Source organism: Pteropus vampyrus, unplaced genomic scaffold, assembly GCF_000151845.1.
Source record: "Pteropus vampyrus isolate Shadow unplaced genomic scaffold, Pvam_2.0 Scaffold14, whole genome shotgun sequence".
In the NCBI taxonomy this organism is placed as follows: Eukaryota; Metazoa; Chordata; class Mammalia; order Chiroptera; family Pteropodidae; genus Pteropus; species Pteropus vampyrus.
In genome coordinates this window covers 1,630,653-1,643,848 of record NW_011888795.1, presented here as the reverse complement: position 1 = coordinate 1,643,848, position 13,196 = coordinate 1,630,653, and the positions used below count along the sequence as shown (strand labels likewise).

The 13,196-nt window shown below is 41.9% G+C and overlaps 1 long non-coding RNA gene across 1 annotated transcript in view; it reads right to left on the bottom strand.

The window, feature by feature from the left end:
* Positions 1-12,258, bottom strand: part of LOC105306391 — a 20,233-nt gene extending 7,975 nt beyond the window's left edge. The window contains exons 1-2 of the long non-coding RNA XR_897151.2: positions 12,144-12,258; positions 8,150-8,156 (exon numbers count right to left, since the gene is read on the bottom strand). This is a non-coding gene — a long non-coding RNA (uncharacterized LOC105306391). The remainder of the gene's footprint in view (positions 1-8,149; positions 8,157-12,143) is intronic.
* Positions 12,259-13,196: the final 938 nt, after the last annotated feature.

Here is a 13,196-nt window from a genome sequence, read left to right as displayed (position 1 = left end):
ATCCTTCAGTCTCTGAATTTGTCATGAATGGACCAAAATCAAATCCTGGACCACCTGTCTGTACCCATCATTGTCTTTCCTTTATGCTCTTAAGCTCACCCATCACTATATTGTCTCAGTCCTCTTCTGTCTATATTTTTGGTGCCTTCTGTCCCCTACAGTGTCTCAGTCTTCCCAGCCATTAAAAAAATGTTCTTTCTTCCTTCTTGCAAAGAGTTTTGTATTACGGGATTGACAGGCTTTAAAACATGTCCTTGTTCAACAGATATTCACTGAGTACCTATAAATATGGACACTCTTCTAGTACAAGGGACACAGCAATAAGCAATATAAGCCCTCATAGGGCATATATTCTGCTGCAGAAGACAGATTATGAAGGTAAACCAATAATAAAATAATTTCAGATAGTGGCCAGTTCTATGAAGAAAAGAAAACATGGTAAGGAGTTATAGGAAGTGAGGGCTATTTTGGATCAGGAGTTAGAGAAGACTTCACTGAAAAAGAGGTATTTAAGTTGAGGCTGAATCATGAGAAAAGGCCAACCTGTAGAGTTCTTGCGGAAAGGATTCCGGGCAGAGGAAGTCACTACTGGGATGAACCTGAGAACCTGGCCAGTTGCCGGGACAGAGTGAGCAAAGCTTACAAGGTGTCAGTGAGGTGGGCAAAAGGCAGATCACATAGAGTTTTGTAGGCCTCCTGTAGTCCACGGAGGAATATTGAATTTTATTCTGTATGCATCAGGAAGCCATTGAATATTTTTAAGTTGGGAGTAATATGCTCTTTTCACATTTCAAAATGACCAAAAGCCTTGGCAGCAACAGGAAGGCAAATTAAGAGACTACTGTAGTGGTCCGGCCAAGAAAAGAGTGTCCCAGTACTAGGCTGGTAGCAGTGGAAACTGCTAGAAGTGACTGGTCTTGGGAAATATTTTGGAGATAGAGCTAACATGAATTGCCGATGGATTGCATGCAGGAGATGAGGGAAACAGAAGAATCAAATATAACTCCCAGATTTTTGGCTTGAGTATAGGAGAACGGTGGTACATTTCCTAATATGGAAGAGGATTTGGAAAAAGCCTCTTTGTAGGGTGCAGGTTACCAGGAAATGGTTTCGGGTGCATTAAGTTCGAGAGGACTATTAGACGGTCCAGTGGGGATGCCAAGTAAGCAGGTAGATATACAACCCAAGGAATAGACAATGACTGAGAAATCTCTGAAGTCTAACAGAAAGACAGGGCAAGACTGGGGATAGGGTTGGAAAAAGAGAGGCCTCCTATTTCTTCTTGAGTCGTACTACCCAGCCACTGGACAGGTGACACTCCCTAGTGGTTTCAGCACAGCAACCTCTTTAACTTAGTCTTCCCAGGTCTAACCCCTCAGCTGCAGGGACGTGGGGCTGTCTAATGAATTACTTAGCATTGTGAACTGTCCACAAGTCCTACCTCCAACTGTGGGACTTCCAAGGTCTAAACTAGGAAGTACAGTGGACATATCAGTTGTCCATGAACCAACTGTCCTCACCCCACCCAGTTTTTTGCTTGCTGGTGAAGATTACTGATGACATTAGGGAACCTCTGTGCCACTCTTGGAAGGGCCACTGTAAGGCTCTTTGTTAGGTGCTGCAATAAACGTCTTTATTTTTAAAGCTTCTTAGAACTGGCCCTTTTCTTCCCTCCATATACTTAGATTTCACATGGAGCTCACCCCTGCAAGCACAAAAACTCCTTTACTCTAACCACTCTCACTTGTCTCCTGCCATGTGCTAGGCATTCAGTAAAATGTAATGAAGATGCAGACCTGTCTTGGTAGTGCCCGTCTTTGTGGGTCTAATAGTCTGGCGACAGATGTTATATGGGTAAATGACTAAATGTGTCATTACAAATTGGGATTAGTGCACCTTTGAAGGGGAAGGATGGTGTGCTGTGAGAGACAGCCTTTGAATCTGTTCGTCTGAGAAGGCATCTCTGAGGAGGTGGAATTTAATTAAGACCTGAAAGATGAGGAAGAGAGGACAGAGGAGTAGTTCAACAAGAGAGAACAACTCAAAGTGTGACGTGTTTCCATTCCTTTTGAAACAGAAGTTACCCTCTGCTGTATGACTTAGTGTTGTCACTCTGAATCTAAATTATCTTAGGACCTGGGAGGTGGAAAGGATGCTTTTACCCCTTCACTAGGCATCCCCAAACAAAGAACAATAAAGCCTCTCCCCCAGTAAGTTTGTCCAGCAATGCTTTTTTTTCCTTTGCTTTTTTTTTTTACTTTTTGGAGGCACCTACAGATTCTCCTTTTTGGGGGAATGAGAATTGAGGCTGGGGAATAATACTCAAGGTTTCCCAGTCAGGAGAGCTGGCCTTGAGAAAGAAGTGTCAACTCCAGGGATCCAGAGTCAGGTAGGCCATGACTGTGTTGTTTAATAATCAATCACAGCAAGATTTCGACTTATTTTGACAACACATCAACATGACATAATGGAGGCATAGAAAGACAGATAGACAGACCTGGGTTTGAATCATAATTTATTTCTCTGACTTTGGGCATATTACTTTATTTCTTCATGACTCAATGTCTACCTTACGAGAATTAACTGCGATCGTCTGTGAAAAGCACCCAGCCTGACAAGGAGTCAATATTCAGGAAATGTTGAGTCTCTTCCTTTCAAAGTATGGCTCCTCAATTGGCTAATTATATCTTTTGAGGCATTCAAATGTGGTTACAGGCAGTGCACCTCGGAGAATATTTCAATTATAGGTACTTTTTCAGTTGGAAATCTGTAATTAAATCAGCAATGGCTGCAGGCTGCTCAGGTGTGTCGGAAGAGCTCCCGCCCAGCTCACCTTTCCTCCTACCTGCCCCATCAAGCCAAGTCAAAAGTCAAGGGGAGCTGTCGAAATAAAAATCCTTTAACACGCACAGTATTGAGCTGTTTGCAAAATGCTCTTACCCTCAAGGCGACATGGGAGCTGGCATTATTACTGTCCCGTTGCGATGAGAACAGGAAAGTTGAGGTCTAGAGAGAGGAACTGATATGCTCCAAGTCTCAGAAGTAAGTTGCAGTGCCAAGTCTTTGACTAAAACAGTGTTCCTGCCATACCACCACATCCTGACAAGGACAGTTTGTCCTTTAATAGGAAAGTTCACCACCAGCAACTGTCCTGACTCACCAGCCACAAAGATTTCACCCCTGAATTGCCTTGCCTGCCTCGTGCCCTCCCTTGCTTCTGTCCTGCCAGCTTTTCTAGACCAATGGCAGTTGCTTACTTTCCAGGACCAGGGTAGTCTGGCTTTATTCTTGTATTTCTCACCTCTGGCAATGTGCCTTCACAAGTGGTAACAGGCCACTTTGGAACCCTCTCACCAAAACCTGTGACCTTTTCTCTAAGGCAGGTGTGGGGAAAATCAGTCAACTTTGATCCGGGTTTGGTTCTGGTGGTGGCTTAAGGGTAATGGGCCCTGAGTTGTGTGGCCTACCATTTACCCAAGGCTCACAGAGGAAAATTACAGACCACTCTGCTCCACCTTCAGAAAAGGACCAGCCAAAACAAATGGAAGAAAAAGAAAAGGCCACCACTGCCTCCACGACCACCATGGCTGTAGCCTTCCCGCCCTCCTCCTCTCTCTCCATTTCCTCTACTGCCTCCACCACTGCCCCACCCCCTCCATTTCCTCCTTTACCAGCTCTTCCACGCCACCTCTTCCTTCACCGCGTCTACACCATCACCACTACCACCAGCCCTGCTGCGCCCTCCTTCACCTACTCTACCTCCATTTCCTCTGCACCGACGCCAACACTATGCCCGCCACCCTTAAACACCCTTTCTCCTCCTCCTTCATTGCCTGTACCCCCACACCACTACTACCAGCTTCACCACCTTATTTGTAGCACTAAAATATGCCTTCATACCAAACATGCCTCCAAGACCTTAATGCTTTCAAAATAAAACAGGTGACCAGTATTTGAATCTATAGCCAGTCACTGAGATTTAAATAAACCAGGATTATTAACTCCTTCTCTTCCTGCTCATTTTCGAAACTGCTTATCTAAATACACACACACACACTCTCTCTCTCACACACACACACACGCACGCACGCACACACGCACGCATGCACACAGGCTCACAATCTCTCTCGCACCAGAGGACTGTAGGTACACTGAAATGAGGTAGACAATGATGGCCTTGTTGCAGCAGCCCGATATTAATAGATGATTCCTTTTGATTTCAGCCTGGAAACATTGGCAGCAAACCAATGTGAGAAAAGAGGGACTGTGCAGCAAAAGTTTAAAAGAGAAATGAAGAAAAAACCCAACTCAGCTTTGATCAGAAGGTGAATTGTGGTCATTTCACAGGTCTCTGGTTGGAGGTTAATGTCATTTTGAGACGAGGAGACTGGGTTTAAAAAAAAAAAAAAAAAAAGGAAACCGAGAAGAGATGCACTTTCTGATGGAACAGGGCCACCACACCGAGAGGATCAAAGCTGCTCACCAGGCAGGGAATGAAGGATTATTCACTTTCTATTTTTTCACGCCTGCAGCACACATGGAGATCTAATTGGTCAGGATGCGAAATACAGACAGGCAGCCCCAGCAGCAGGGCAGAGCCCGAAGGGGGAGGCAGTGTTTTCTGCAGCTGCAAACCATTAAAGGCAAGCTTACCACCATGCGCCCGCTTTAATTGCTCTTCTGTGTGTTTCCTCAGCTCACGACCACTAATGTCTACTTCCCAGTCTTTCTGATCTCAGAGGTGATGAGCTTGACGGCTGTCAGGCCTGCTGGGGTCAGGGAAGGCAGGAGACAAGTCTCGAGGGATGGGGGAGGGCACCACCAGCACTGGGAGGGACTGCTGGGCTGGAAGAGGAGTGAGTGCTATGCAGGAACTCTGCAAGCTCTGGCCCTGCCTCTCATCATTCTTATTCCTTAGGCTTTCAGTTTTAAAGCCAAGGATGTCTCTTGGGGTGGTGTTTTCCAAATTCTAACCCATTATACCAGGGGCAATAAAGGACAAAATAAAAACTTACATCACTGTGCAGTGTCTGACCTTGGGCACATCGCACAATTTCTCTGACCCTTAATGTCCCAGCCTTTGAAATGGGGTGTGTGCCTAACTGCAACACCACCCTGAAAATTACATGATGTCATGAAATGCTAAACAGTGAAAGGGAGTTCCTGTTGGTTGCTATCATGGATCACACCCCTCCTTGAACCATCTCTGCCAGCCTCTTGATCTACTTAAGCCCAAGTCCCCACAAGTCCTCCTTTCAGCCCTTCTCAATACCCCTCCCTGGGGAAACTGCCCTGACCACCCAGTTCTACAGGATCACAGAATCCTCACAAGGCTGAAACCCTCTTGCCACTCATTTCAAGCTCCCATCTTTTCTTCTCTTAAATGTCATCCTTAGCCGCATCCTCCTGGATGACATTGCTGCCTCCAGTCCCACCCCACCCCACTCCAACCCTCTATCCCCTAGCCCCTATGTCAACCACCAATTGCCTACATATACGAAGCTAAAAAATGCAAGGCCAGCCGTTCACTTCTCTGCTGAAAACCCCACAGTAGCTTACTGTTGGGGACTTGTGTTTTCCCCTTAGCAAGGAATACCTTCATTCTTTCTTGGTCTGACTCCTCCTTCAAGAGTCGACTGAGTTATTACCTCTACTAGGCAGCCTCCTTAATGGGGAACAATAGCCTCTGCTAAGCATATTTGTGTTTTCGTGTTGCCCTGCATTGACTACACTGGACTAAAATCATTTAGTTTTTCCTCCACTTGCAGGTGAGCTTTTAGGGAACAGGACTGCATTTTAATTCATCTTTGTACTCCTAGCATGTAGCATGGTCAGCATAGTGCCTAGACAATGGCAGGTACATGATAAATGTATTTTGAAGTAATTTATGGCTATCAATTGTTATTTACTTGTCTCTCTGCCTAAACTACCCAATTAAGTTGAAAGCATCTGGTGGGTTAGGGATGTCTCTGATTCATTTTGAATGCTGCACAATGCCCAGCACACAGCAGAGCCTCAATAAAGAGTTGGTATTTCTGATGTCTGGCACTGCTGGTGACAACGTCCCTGCTGTGTCTGGCTTGTTCGGTGCTGTTACCTCAGCATCTAGCACACAGGTGCTCAATAAATGTATTTTGAATAGATGAATAATGATGCAATGTAGGAAAACAATTCTCCTGGCTAGAAGGCCTGGGTTCTAATCAGAAGTAACAAACTCAATGAGGTCAAAAGAGAACTTCTAATGTTCTCTAAAATGCCACTCCTCGCCTCAAAGCTTCAGGAAACATTCCTGATCTTGATAAATGGTACCACCATTTGTCCAGTTGCTCAGGACAAATCTAGGAATAATATATGATTCATCTATTACCTTCGCTTCTCACATTCAATTCACTAATGAGTTCTACAAGCTCTGTTTCCAAAATATTTCAAACCTCTGACCATCACCTTGACAGCCATCACCCTAGTTCCATCTGCTATCACCTTGACCTTAAAACTAGTCTCCCTCCTCCAACACACACACACACACACACACACACACACACACACACACACACACACTTCTTTTTCTCAGGAGATCTCTGACACACTAGATAAAACTATGTCTCCCTCCCCCACCCATGAAGTTCTTTATCTATTTATTGACCTGATCTCGTCTATCTCCCCTCAACCAGAATACAAATTCCTTGTTCATCACTGATATAGCTTTCTAGACCAATGCTTGGCACGTAGTGGTTACTCAATAAATATTAGTTGACTAACTTACTTCCTCATTAGCCAGCCACGTAACCTTGGGCAAGTCATTGTACCTCTGACCTGATTTCTTCATTAATGCAGTAGGGATGAAATCTTGTCTGCTGTTTGGGAGGATGCCCACATAGATGGCTGTGAGAGTATTCCTTATAAAAATAAAAATTTTTCCTTGTACCAGCCAGGATATGAACCCTGGGCACAATGGAAATGTATATCATTCATCTTTGTGTCCCTTTCTCCTCCTTTTTCTCCCGTCTTCTATAGTACTTTGCACAGAAGAGATGCTCAAGAGATGTTTATTTTCAACAATGAGATCAATCATTTTATGGTTATCTCAGTTTTTAGACAATTACATGAGTCATAGCAACACACAAAAAAGTCTACTCAAAGCTGAGTATCTTAACACCTAAAAAACTTTGATCAGAAAAGGGTGACTGGCACAGTGAAGAAAGCACAGCAGGAATTTGGATGTATCAGTCTAACAAGAATAAAAGGAACCTTTAAAAAAGCTTTGCAGTGTGCAATGAAATGGGCTTTCTCATACTTGTTAATAGGCAGGTAAATTGGTACAACCACTTTGGAAAGCAATTTGGCAACATATATCCGGAGACATCGAAATTTTCATAGCATTTACCTCAGTAAACTTTATTCTAGAAAACAATCCTAGGTGTTTCCATGGGACACAGATTTTGAGACCTGAATATAAGAACCAAAATTATAAAACTTTTAGGAGACGACATAGGTACAGATCTTTGCAAATTGACCTAGGCAATGGATTTTTATATATAATACCATAAGAATAAGAAAGCAAAGAAAAAAAATAGATAAATTGGACTTCATCAAAAATTTAAACTGTTGTGCATCAAATGACATTATCAAGAAAATGAAAAGACAATACACAAAATGGAAGAAAATATTTGCATTTTCTGAATATATATGGTAAGAAATTTTTATCCAGCATGCAAAAAAAACTCTTACAACTTAACAGTAAAAAGAAAAATAACACAACTTAAAAATGGGCAAAGGATTTGAATAGATAAATTTCTCTAAAGAAGATAAATATACAAATAGCCGATAAGAACATGAAAGGATACTAACATTATTAGTCTTCAGGAAAATTCAAATCAAAACCACAATGAGATATCACTTCACACTCATTAGGATAGCTGTTAAAAAACAAACAACGATAACAACAACGAAATAAGCACACAGAACATAAGTGTTGACAAGGATGTAAATAAATTGGAAGGCGTATGCATTGGCAGTAGGAATGTCAAATGAGGGAGCCATTTAGGAAAACAGTATGGCAGTTCCTCAGAACTCATACATTGAGTTATCATGAGACCCAGCAATTTCCCTCCTGGATATAGCCCCAAGGTTATCAAAAACATATGTCCACACAAAAACTTGTACATGAATGTCCATAGCAGCATTATTTGTAATCGCCGAAAAGTGAAGATAGCTCAAATGTCCATCGACTTATGAATGGATAAACAAAATGTGGTGCATCTATACAGTAGAATATGATTTGGCCATAAAAAAGAATGAAGTACTGATACATGCCACAACGTGGATGAACCTTTAAAATATGCTATGCGAAAGAAGCCAGACACAGAAGACCACATATTTATATAAAGTGTTCAGAATAGGTAAATCCATAGACTTGGAAACAGAATAGTGGTTTTCTGAGGCTAGAGGGAGGAATGGGTATGGGATTTCTTCCGGTGGATTTCTTCGGGCGGTAATAAAATGTTCCAGAATTCGATAGCGGTGATATACAACTGTGACTATGCTAAAAACTACTCAATTGTGCACTTTAGAAAGTGAATTTTATTGTATCTCAATAAAGCAATTATTTAAAAATGGTTCATTGTGGCATTATGTATACTAGTAAAAAAGGAAATATTCAAAATGCCCTTTTATAAAAAAAAATGTTAACTTATAATAAATCTGTTTGATAGAATTTTATACAAACATTTCATTACATCTATAAACTTTGTAATACAACACAATGATTATGAAATAATATTAAGTAAGATATAATCACAATTATATATTTTTCAATGTCATATTACTCAGGCTTTTATTTTTAAACTATGGAGAAAAACATATCAAACTTTTAACACATGTTGGCTATACGTAGTGAGATTTCAGGAATTTATTCTTTTTTCTACTTTTCTATTTTTCCCATGCTTTCCTCAAATCACATGTATTATTATTTTTTAAATTTCATAACTGTTGTACCTAAGTTAAGGTGTCAGAGTTTTAGCTTTATGAGGATGAATTCATTCCCTCAGTTTGGAGCCTGGAGCCTAACGCTCTCCTGGAGCAGCTGCCTAGTGTGGGATGGGGGAGGGGAGGCAGAGCACAGTCTGTCCACGTCGGAGGACCTAGTGGGCCACACACAGTTCCAACACTGATGAGTCCAGATCGGACTGATCTAGGGCCGGCACATCATCTTTACAGGCAGGAGACTCTCTTTTCCTGTTTTAAGTCGTGCTAGGTTTTTTTAAGAAAAAAACCTATTGTCATTTCACAAGTGGCATGAAGCAATTCAGTCCCCAGGCCTGCATCTTTCCTTTGTCTGTCCTCCCCGACCACTATTTATTTCCTTTTCCATCTTGCAGTGGCTGCCCTTCAGGCAGTGACACCAACGATGTTGTTACAGGTGTTGGCTCACTCTGGTCTCATTTGCTCTGGAAAGAATTCTGGTCGGATCAAATGCCCCTGTGGAAACTCAAGCTGAATTGTCTTCATTTTCTATCATTTTATTTTAACATCCCAGCAGTCCCCACCTGTCAGGGTCTCCACCGGCAATTCAGCCATTCATCAATTTAAAGCATGGCCATAAGGTTCTGGAAAGCATCCAACTCCACAGAAGAAATCAGTTCTTTCCTTTTCATTTTTCTTTCAAAGCAAGAAAGAATCTGCTTATCTGGAGACAAGGGATAGTGACTTTTGAGTCAAATGGGAAGCCGCTGTTAGGTAGTAATACTCACCATTTCAGTCACAGACCAAAACATTACCCCACATAAGGTAGCAGTACTGAGAAACCAATGAGGTGATCTTTTTGATTTAATAAAAATCGTACATATTTAATTAATCACGTTTCTCATTTAATAGTAATACTTATTACATGACAGAAGGACTTTTCTTGTATTAACTCATATAACTCTCAACAGCCTATGATATCCCCTTTTACAGATGAGAACCTTGAGGCCCGAAGAGGTTAAGTAACATGCTGAAGTTCACACACGGCTAGTGTTGGCAGAAGTGGGATTTGAACTCCGGTAGTCTGATTGCAGCTTCTGTGCTCTCACTCACTGCAATCCTCAAACTTCCATCTATAATCACAGTGAATTACTTTTGGGCCAGGAAAAACATCACCGGACTAGAGGAAGAAATGAGCATTAGACCTACATTACGTAACTTTTCGGAAACACCAAGTTTTGTTTCCTGTAGTTGGGGTGACTTTGCTACAAGTTGATTTCAGCCCCTAATAGGACCTCACTGAGGTGTTATCACACTGAGAAGCAGAAAAGAGAAAAGGATCCAGCATGTCCTTGTGTGCCTGGGTCTAGCCAGAGCAGGGAAGACAAGACCACCAGGAAAGCCATTATTTTATAGAATGCCTCAGCAAACTCCTGAGGAGAAAAATGCTAAGCCACACGACACAACTCCCAGGGTGTTGGTGCAAGTGAAAGGTAGCCTGGAGCACAGCTTCCCAAACTGGAATGTGAATGGTGCCCCTGGTGGTGCGGTGTGGACGCTTCCCAGGGATTCTGGAGGGAATATGTCTGAGATCCCGCAGACGTAGCAGGTGAAAAACTACCTGATGCAAAACTCCAGGCACTTCTGCCCCAGTTTATGGGTTTGGCTTGTCCATACTCCTCCTCTGCAGGGATGTGGCCGGTTGGTGCCCCAGAACCTTTCATTCTGTTGCAGGTTCTTCTCAAAGAAATCTCATCTGCATCTGTCATTTCACATTTCCAGATCTCTTTTGTATTGATAAACATCAACCAAATGTTTCTCCTTACATGGCTATTTTTCAAAAAGAATCGAAGGCCCTGTTTCTCAACCTTCTCTAACTCAACCCTGCGCAATGCTCTCACCCTATCTTCTCTGAACCATGAATACACCAAGAAGCTTTTGTGGGGCTTTACGTTATATGGTTTGCATGTGTGACTAAATCAATAAATATGTTTTTTCAGGCTCTGCTTGCTCCCGCCCCCTCACCTAAGGCAGAAAGCACTGTGCTGGGCCGTTACTGCCATGGTGCGGTCCTCAGACAGCCCAAGACTTTCCCTTTGAACTCTTGTGTTTATTCCCTCTATACCTCTATATGGAATGTTCCACAGTTCAGAGTTAGTTAAGCCAAAATTAAAAGTACATAAAAAGGTGTTTGGGGGCCAAAAAGTTTATAAAAAGGTGTTCAACAGCATTAATCATCAGGGAAATGCAAATCAAAACCACAGAGCTATCGACTCACGCCTATTAGAATGACTATCATCAAAAAGACAAGAAATCTTTTCTATGTAGGAAAAAAACAGTTCTTCCCTACTATGTATTTCTTTCCTGCGTGTCTTCCCTGATTGTCTTCTTTACCGTTGATGTGGAACACTTCACTTCTGACACTTCTGATCATCAAATGTGTGGAGATTTTCCCCCACATCAAGCAATTCTCTGTGACACCAGCTGGGTGTCCTAAGATTTAACTCAATTGTAACACTATCTGCCTAGAGATAGTATCAGATCTTACCAGTTAAAAGCTCAGTCCCGCAAGACTGCACCACCCCCCGCCCCCACACACTTCAGGTGTCAACTGCAAGTAGTAGGTTCCCAGATTAATCACGACTTCTGTCCAGCTTGGCGACAGATTGGAGGTTCCACAACTTCCTCCTGGGGTTCGATTAACTTACTAGAGGAGCTCACAGAACTCGAGGAAACACTTACTTACACTTACTAATTTATTAAAGGATATGATAAAGGATATAGATGAACAGCCAGATGAAAAGATATGTAGGGCGTGTTCTGGGAGGGTTCTGAGCGCAGGAACTTCTGTCCCCAGGAGCCTCACCTTCCTGGTGTCCATGTGTTCACCCACCTGGATGGTCCCAGAACCCTGAACAATTGGAATTTTATGGGGGAGTCCTCATGTAGGCACGATCAATTATTAACTTCATTTCCAGCTCCTCTCCCGTCTTTGGAGGATTGGGAAGGGCGGGGCTGAAAATTCCAAGGTTCAAATCATGGCTTGGTCTTTGTGGTCACTAGCTCCCATCTAGGAGCCCATTCAGCGTTGCCACATTAGAATAAAAGATGCTCTTAGTGCTCTTATCGCTTAGGAATTTATAAGGGTTTCGGGAGCCTTGTGTCAGGACTGACTCGAAGACAAATATTAGAACAAGAGATGCTCCTAGTGTTCTTATTACTTAGGAAATTACAAGGGTTTTAGGAGCTCTGGGCCAGGAACTGGGGGCAGAAACCAATGTATATCTTTTCTATTATCTCATACCAGCAATTCTACTTCTGGGTATTTATCTGAAGGAAACAAATATACTAACTCTAAAAGATATCTGTACCCCTATTTTTACTGCATTATTTACAAAAGGCAAGACATGGAAACGACATGTCCGTGAATGGATGACTGGATAAAGAATATATATGATATTATTCAACCATAAAAAGAAGGAAATCCTGCCATTTGCAACAACATGAATGGATCTTGAGGGCATTACACTAAGTGAAATAAGTCAAACAGAGAAAGTTAAATATCGTATGATTTTATTTATACGTGGAATCATATAAAAAACTTAGATACAAAAAACAATTAGTGGAAGGGTAAAGGTGGTCAAAAGATACGAACTTCCAGTTACAAAATAAAAACGTTCTGGAGAGATAATATACAACATGGTGACAATAATAATATGTATTGTATATTTGGAAGCGGCTGAGAGAGTAGATCTTAAAAGTTCTCATCACAAGAAAAAAAATTGGTAATTATGTGGGATGATGGATGTTGACTATATGTACTGTGGTGATCATTTCATAATGTACGCACACATAGAATCACTATTTCGATCACCTGAAACTAATATAATGTTATATGTCAATTATGTCTCAATAGAAAATTTTAAATAATAAAAAATTTTAAAATCATGCTGCTGAATTAAAAAAAAAAAAAAGTAACAGCATATACAGCCTAGCCTAGCTGGTGTCATCTTACAAGATCATACCATTTATAAAAGTGTTTTGCATGCATCCCAAAGTCTCAATAAGGGCCCCCATTGCCAGGACCAACTTAGAAGGGCGCCATGTTTGGGTTTAATGCTCCATTGTCACTATCTTTAAATCCTTGATAATTTTTGAACAAGTTCCCTCATATTTTCATTTTGCAATGAGCCCAGCAAATTTTGTAGCTGGCCCTGCCACTGCTGGCTGTTGCC